We start from the raw sequence: 8681 nt of genomic DNA, 5'->3' as shown, positions 1-8681 counted from the left end.
TTCAAATCTTTTACGCTGGCTTCAATTTCGCTTCTAGAAATATCTTGGACTCCGCCTCAGGTGGAATGTTCATGGAAATCACGTTAGGGGAAGCCACAAAGCTCTTAGACAACATCATGACAAACTACTCTCAATGGCACACTGAAAGGTCACCTACTAGTAAGAAGGTACACGCTATAGAAGAAATTAACTCGTTGAGTGCTAAGATGTATGATTTAATGAATTTGGTTGCTAGTAGAAGTGCTCCTTTGGATCCTAATGATATGCCTTTGTCTTCTTTGATTGAGAGTAGCAATGCTAGCTTGGACGTTAATTTTGTTGGTAGGAATAACTTTGGCAATAACAATGCCTTTAGAGGAAACTATGTTCCTAGGCCTTTTCCTGGTAACTCCTCTAATAACTTTGGCAACTCCTAAAACAATACTCATGGAAATTACAATAGATTACCCTCTGATATAGAGAGTAATATCAAAGAGTTCATCAACTCTCAAAAGATTTTCAATGCGTCCATAGACGAAAAACTACTCAAAATTGATGATTTGGCTAAGAGTGTGGATAGAATTTCTTTTGATGTTGATGCTTTGAAAGTTAGATGTGCTCCTCCCAAAATCAACATGGCTGAAACTTTGAAAGCTATGCGTGTTTCCATGATTGAGAGCCAAGAAAGAACCGCCCAAATTCGTGCTAGATATGAATGGCTTAATAAGTCGTGTTCTCGTGATAAGAATCACGAAGATCTTAAAGTGCTTGGTGTCACTCCCATTGAATCTTTGTTTTCTTGTGTCAAACCTAATGATTATGAGGCTGGATATGAATCCACTTTGGTTGAAAAGTGCCCCAATGATTCAGAGTCCATCTATCTTGATGCTAAAAGCATTAAAAGTGGAGTAGAAGACGTTAAAACTTTGAGTAGTAATGAAATTACTACCATGGATTTCAAGGAATTCAATTATGATAGTTTCTCCTTGATTGAATGCATTTCTTTGATGCAATCCATGTTGAACTCTCCACACGCTTATAGCCAAAACAAAGCCTTTACCGATCATATCGTCGAAGCTATGATAAAATCTCTTTAAGAGAAACTTGAATTGGAAGTCTCTATCCCTAGAAAGCTTCATGATGAGTGAGAACCTACCATCAAAATCAAAATCAAAAACTATGAGTGCAATGCTTTGTGTGATTTGGGTGCTAGTGTTTCTGCGATTCCAAAGTCTTTATGTGATGTTCTGGGTTTTAATGAGATTGAAGAGTGTTCTCTTAATTTGCATCTTGCTGATACTACGGTCAATAAACCCATGGGAAGGATCAATGATGTTCTTATTATTGCAAATAGGAACTATGTACCCATGGATTTCATTGTGCTTGACATTGATTGCAATCCTACATGCCCCATTATTCTTGGTAGAACTTTCCTAAGGACTATCGGTGCTATCATTGATATGAAGGAAGGGAATATTAGATTTCAATTTCCTTTAAGGAAGGTCATGGAACACTTTCCTAGAAGTAAAATAAGATTGCCTTATGAATCCATGATGAGGGCCACTTATGGTTTGAGCACCAAAGACGACGATACGTGATTCTATCGCTTCTATGCCTAGCTAAGGGCGTTAAACAATAGCGCTTGTTGGGAGGCAATCCAATGAATTTATCATTTATTTTCTGTTTTGTTGCGTCCACACTTTCATAATTCTGTTGTGATTGTGTTTTTTGTGTTTCTTTTTGTGTTTGAGCCAAGCAAAGCCTTTATGACTAGTCTAGGTAATGGTTGTTTGATCCTGCTAGAAAAAGACAGGAACTTTTCGGTCACGAGATAATTTTTCATTTTTATTCAGAAAAATATTTTGACTTGATTCATTTTGCTGCTGATTGATATGCTGTTTTCCGAGGCCGTCGTAATGTTTCAGATTTTTTGAGGTACCAGAAGTATACGAAGTATACAGATTGCTACAGACTGGTCTGTTTTTTACAGATTCTGTTTTTGTTGAGTTGGTTGCTTGTTTTGATGAAACTATGGTTAGTATCGGGGGGTACTAGCCATGGAAATGTGAGAATACAGTATTTCATCATCAATATAGATAGAATTCAAGTTTGCTACAGTACCAAAAGAAGTGGTAGTTTGTTTTCTTGTGCTAATGTTATCACAAGTTCTGTTTAAGTTTTGTGTTGTGAAGTTTTCAAGTTTTGGGTGATGTTCTCATGAATATAGAGATAAGGAGTGGAAAGAGCTCACGATTGGGGATGCCCAAGGCATCCCAAGCCATATTCAAGGACACCAAAAAGCCTAAGCTTGGCGATGCCCCGGGAAGGCATCCCTTCTTTCGTCTTCAATCCATCGGTATCATTACTTGGAGCTATATTTTTATTCACCACATGATATGTGTTTTGCTTGGAGCGTCTTGTATCTTAGGAGTCTTTTCTTTTTGTTGTGTCACAATCATCCTTGCTGCACACCTTTTTGAGAGAGAGAGACATGCACTCATCGTGATTTTGCTAGAATGCTCATAATGCTTCACTTATATCTTTTGAGCTAGATACTTTTGCTCTTGTGCTTCACTTATATCTTTTAGAGCACGGTTGTGCGTGATTTGGTAGTTGGCTTATGCTATGAAAGTAGTCCTAAATGTGGTAGGTACCCAAAGAGGATGCAAAAACCTCTATCTTCATGTGCATTGAGTAGAAAGAGTAGTTTCGATTCCTCTCAATTAGTTTTGGGACGTGGATTCGGTAATATTGAGAGTTATGTTAGTAGGGTGTTGTGAATCTAGAGATACTTGTGTTGGAGTTAGTGATTCCCGTAGCATGCACGTATGGTGAACCGCTATGCTAGGAAGTTGGAGCATAATTGAACTATTGATTGTCATCCTTTATGTTGAGGTCGGGATCGCGCGATGGTTTACACCTACCAACCCTTCCCCTCGCAGTATGCGTTTAGCACCTTGTTTCGATTACTAATAAAAACTTTCGCAATAAGTATGTGAGTTCTTCATGACTAATGTGAGCCCATGGTATAGGTGCACTTTCACCTTCCACCATTGCTAGCCTCTCTAGTGTCGCGCAATTCTCGCCGGTGCACAAACCCACCAAATTCCTTCCTCAAAACAGCCACCATACCTACCTACTATGGCATTTTCATAGCCATTCCGAGATATATTGCCATGCAACTCCCACCGTTCTGTCTCATGACTTGTGCCGTCACTCTCACATTGCCATTGCATGATCGTAAGATAGCTAGCGAGATGTTTCAACGTCATACGCCATGCTAGATCGTTGCACATCCCGGTACACTATCGGAGGCATTTCCTATGGAGTCATCATCATTGTGATCTTTGAGCTGTGAGTAAATAAAAGTGTGATGATCATCATTATTAGAGCATTGTCCCATGTGAGGAAACAAAAAAAAGAGGCCAAAGAGCCCAAAAAAAAAAATAGAAAAGAAAAGAAAAGAAAAAAAAGAGGCCTAAGAGCCCAAATAAAACAAGAAAAAGAGAGAAGGGACAATGCTACTATCTTTTTCCACACTTGTGCTTCATGTTAGCACCATGTTCTTCATGATTGAGAGCTTCTTGCTTTGTCACTACCATATGCTAGTGGGAATCTTCATTTTATTACTTGGCTTGTATATTCCAATGATGGGATTCCTCAAAATTGCCCTAGGTCTTCGTGAGCAAGCAAGTTGGATGCACACCCACTAGCTTTCCTTTTGAGCTTTCACATACTTATAGCTCAAGTGCATCCTTTGTATGGGAATCCCTACTCATTCACATTGATATCTATTAATGGGCATCTCCATAGCCTTTTTGATACGCCTAGTCATTGTGACCATCTCCTCCTTTTTTGTCTCACAACCACCACCACACTCTATTCCACTTATAGTGCTATATCCATGGCTCGCGCTCATGTATTGCGTGATAGTTATAAAAAGTTTGAGAAACTAAGAGTGCAAAAACAATTATTGGCCAATTCCAGGGTTGTGCATGATTTACATTAGTTGTGTGAGGATGATGGAGCATAGCCAGACTATATGATTTTGTAGGGATAACTTTCTTTGGCCTTGTTATTTCGAAAGTTCATGATTGCTTAGCTAGTTTGCTTGAAGTATTACTGTTTTCATTTCAATAGCAAACTATTGTTTTGAATCTTACAGATCTGAACATTCATGTCACGTGAAAGAAGTTGCAAAGGACAACTATGCTAGGTAGCATTCCACATAAAAAATTAATTCTTTATCACTTCCCTACTCGAGGACGAGCAGGAGTTAAGCTCGGGGATGCTTGATACGTCTCCAACGTATCTATAATTTTTGATGGTTTCATGCTATTATCTTGTCAAACTTTGGATGTTTTGCATTACTTTTATATATTTTTTTGGGACTAACTTATTAACTCAGTGCCAAGTGCCAGTTCCTGTTTTTCCCATGTTTTTGACCCCTTTCAAAGGAGATTTTGAAAGGTAGTCTAAACGGAAGAAAATCCCCTAAAAGATTTTATCTGGAACGGAAGAAGATCGAGAAGCTTGGGAGCCAAGGTAGGGGAGCCTCAGGGGCCCCACAAGCCCCCACCCGCGGCCAGGGGGGAGGCCGCGTTATCCAGGCTTGTGGGCCCCCTAGACGCCCTTTGCCCTAGTTCTTTCGCCTATATATTCCCATAAATTCTAGAAAAAATCAAGAGATCATCGAAAGTACTTTTCCGCTGCCGCGAGCTTCTGTCTCCGCAAGATCCCATCTGGGGCACGTTCTGATTCCCTGCCGGAGGGGGGATTTGGACAGGGAGGGCTTCTCCATAAACACCATGACCTCTCCGATGATGTGTGAGTAGTTCACCATAGACCTACGGGTCCATAGCTAGTAACTAGATGGCTTCTTCTCTCTCTTGGATCTTCAATACAAAGTTCTCCATGATCTTCATGGAGATCTATCCGATGTAATCTTCTTTTGCGGTGTGTTTGTCGAGATCCGATGAATTGTGGATTTATGATCAGATTATCTATGAATCTTATTTGAGTTTCTTCTTATCTCTCTTATTCATGATTTCATATCCTTGTAATTCTCTTCGAGTTGTGGGTTTTGTTTGGCCAACTAGATCTATGATTCTTGCAATGGGAGAAGTGCTTGGTTTTGGGTTCATACCGTGCGGTGGCCTCACCCAGTGACAGAAGGGGTAGCGAGGCACGCATCGTGTTGTTTCCATCAAGGGTAAAAAGATGGGGTTTTCATCATTGGTTTGAGATTTATCCCTCTACATCATATCATCTTGCTTAAAGCGTTACTCTGTTCATCATGAACTCAATACACTAGATGCATGCTAGATAGCGGTCGATGTGTGGAGTAATAGTAGTAGATGCAGAAAGTAGCGGTCTACTTGTCTAGGACGTGATGCCTATATGTATGATCATTGCCTTAGATATCGTCATGACTTTGCGCGGTTCTATCAATTGCTCGGCAGTAATTTGTTCACCCACCGTAACACTTGCTATTTTGAGAGAAGCCTCTAGTGAACACTATGGCCCCCAGGGTCTACTCCATACCATATTTTCAGCCTTACACTTTTTACTTCGTTGCACTTTCTGCCTTCAGATCTCACTTTGCAAACAATCTTGAAGGGATTGACAACCCCTTTGAAGCGTTGGGTGTAAGCTTGTTTGTATTTGCGCAGGTACTCTGGACTTGACGAGACCCTCCTTCTGGATCGATACCTTGGTTCTCCAACTGCGGGAAATACTTACTGATCCTGTGCTGCATCACCCTTTCCTCTTCAAGGGAAAAACCAATGCAAGCCCAGCCTATGTCAACGTGTCAATTTCTGGCGCTATTGTCTGTGGGATAGCAGTGCACAAACCCACCAAATTCCTTCCTCAAAACTGCCACCATATCTACCTACTATGGCATTTTCATATTCATTCCGAGATATATTGCCATGCAACTCCCACCGTTCCGTCTCATGACTTGTGCCATCACTCTCATATTGCCATTGCATGATCGTAAGATATCTAGCGAGATGTTTCAACGTCATACGCCATGCTAGATCATTGCACATCCCTGTACACTACCGAAGGCATTTCATATGGAGTCATCATCATTGTGATCTTTGAGCTGTGAGTAAATAAAAGTGTGATGATCATCATTATTAGAGCATTGTCCCATGTGAGGAAATAAAAAAAAGAGGCCAAAGAGCCCAAAAACAAACAAAAAAGAGAAAAGAAAAGAAAAGAAAAAGAGAGGCCTAAGAGCCCAAATGAAAAAAAAGAGAAAAACAGAGAAGGGACAATGCTACTATCTTTTTCCACACTTGTGCTTCATGATAGCACCATGTTCTTCATGATTGAGAGCTTCTTGCTTTGTCACTACCATATGCTAGTGGGAATCTTCATTATATAACTTGGCTTGTATATTCCAATGATGGGCTTCCTCGAAATTGCCCTAGGTCTTCGTGAGCAAGAAAGTTGGATGCAGACCCACTAGTTTTCCTTTTGAGCTTTCACATACTTATAGCTCTAGTGCATCCTTTGTATGGCAATACCTACTCATTCTGTAGCGACCCGACTCAAGACGAGTCAAGCCTGTGTGTTTCTGTGCCATCCCTGGATCAGTATGCTAACACACACAGTACATCAATGTATATATCAAAGTGCAATCACATGTAAATAGCGTAAAACCGATATATACCTTAATTATCTCAGCGGAAGCGGTCAAGGGAGTGGAGTCCCAATAAACACCAACAGCAAGTTGAGTGTAGACCGTAACCCTGAATCGTACTCTTACTCGTCGAAGAAAAATATCTGCAACATAAGATGTTGCAGCCGTGTAGGTCAGCATATTGAATATGCCGGCAAGTCACATAAGGGAGGGGTGAAAAGTAATCATCTATACTATATGCATATATGGCAGGTGGGGCTATAAGTTTTTAGCGAAAAGCAAGTTTTCTCCTACATCAAGAGAGGGCTAAAAGCAAAATGTTACTACATTGTTGGTTGTTAACGAGATGGTTCCGCCAACCAATTCTCGTACCCGAGTTGTCAATAATTACCCTCATCAAATATATTTAATGGTGTTGAGAAATCCAGATAACTTCAGTTCCTTTGGCTCAAGTTGTCCATGACCGTGGACACGGCTAATCGATTAGGTTTGAGTACTCTGCAGAGTTTTGCACACGTTCCCCACAAGATTTGATCTCCTCCGAGTATGTCCTCGCACTTCAGGGTGTTTGAAGACCGGATGATCAAAACATGGTCTTTCAACGGGTCCCTCTGAATCCCTGTCGGTGCCCATCCATTCCTACCGTTCTTCTACATCTGCTAGCATCGCCTGTCCAGAGTCGCCGCGTTGTCCAACCAAGCTAGAGCCCATAATGACTTGTGGCTGTGCAGGTAAGCCTTGGGTCTTGAAAATATCCGTCCGTCTCTTTGAGCCTGGGTGAAGCTTTCCGCAGGATGTCATGGCCTCTCTAGCATCCCGGGTCATCCACTAGGTTCTCCAGGGAGCCGATCAACCGTCCTTCACCCAGAGTTGCATTGCGTCCGAGGTCTTGACAATCTTGTCTTAACCGGTCTTGATTATTTAATCAACCTCGCATCACTCGTGTTATGCACTCAACCGAAATCCCGTCTACTCAAGCATAGCAATATGAAATTTTGTCGTCCCGGGGCCAAGTATCGGGGTTGTTGTGTGCCTACCACATGATACTACAACCTTTACTAAAATTTCCAAGTACCTAAGCAGCATGCAATTGGGCATAGGATGGTAGAACTACGATGCATAAAACATAGGTGATAGTATGATCAAAATGACTTGCCTGGTGATGTTGACGAAGAAGAATTTCTCGAGAAAATAACTTGATAGACTACTCGTCACTCTCCGATGAAATCTATATAACAAACATATCATTCACATAAGCACTCATACTAGCAATCATTCTAGCAATCAAAACAAAAGAGAGAGCGAATAAGGATCCGAAGGAAACTCCAAATAAGACTAGGGAGTCTTCTACTACGTCAAACAGTAAATAGTTTTTGTCTAACTGAAAGTAATAACAAGGAACTAAGATATAAATATAACTAAGATAAAATAGAGTATTTTTCACAAAACTTTTTCATAGTATTTCCAAACGGGATTTGAAACAGTGGAGAAACCAATTGCAAGTTATTAGAGAACTAGAATTGATTTCATGATAACAAATAAAAATAAAATCAAAACTTGTTGCCAAACTACTGTTAACTAACATAAACAAAACATGATATTTCTGAAATATAAAAGAAAATAATTTAAAAGTAACTAAAGAAAGTAAATTAGTCACAATCCTAAAAGAGGTGAAACAGAAATTGTTTCACAAGAAACAGTGAGCTAAAATACTCAAACAATTCTGAAATTTTTACCACTGATAAATAAGATGACTAGTGATCAGTAGAAAAAAAAATCAAATTAAAATCTATTTTCAAACTCCTGGAATAAGCAAAACAAGGTTTAAACTAAATCCGATCTAATTTAAATTTTCAAATTTCAAACATAGACAAATTATATGTTTTTACAAACTACAGAGAATTTTTGATCTACTGGAAAAAGAATCAACTCTATTGGAGTTGTGGATCAAAAGTTATGGGCTAAACAAAATTGGAACTTTCTCTGTTTTTGAATTAAACAGAAAAAAAATGAATAAGAGCTAACTAATGAACGGGCCACGTGGCGAGCC

The sequence above is a fragment of the Hordeum vulgare genome, chromosome 4H (assembly GCF_904849725.1).
Source record: "Hordeum vulgare subsp. vulgare chromosome 4H, MorexV3_pseudomolecules_assembly, whole genome shotgun sequence".
Classification (NCBI taxonomy): Eukaryota; Viridiplantae; Streptophyta; class Magnoliopsida; order Poales; family Poaceae; genus Hordeum; species Hordeum vulgare.
This window is presented reverse-complemented; position numbering follows the sequence as displayed.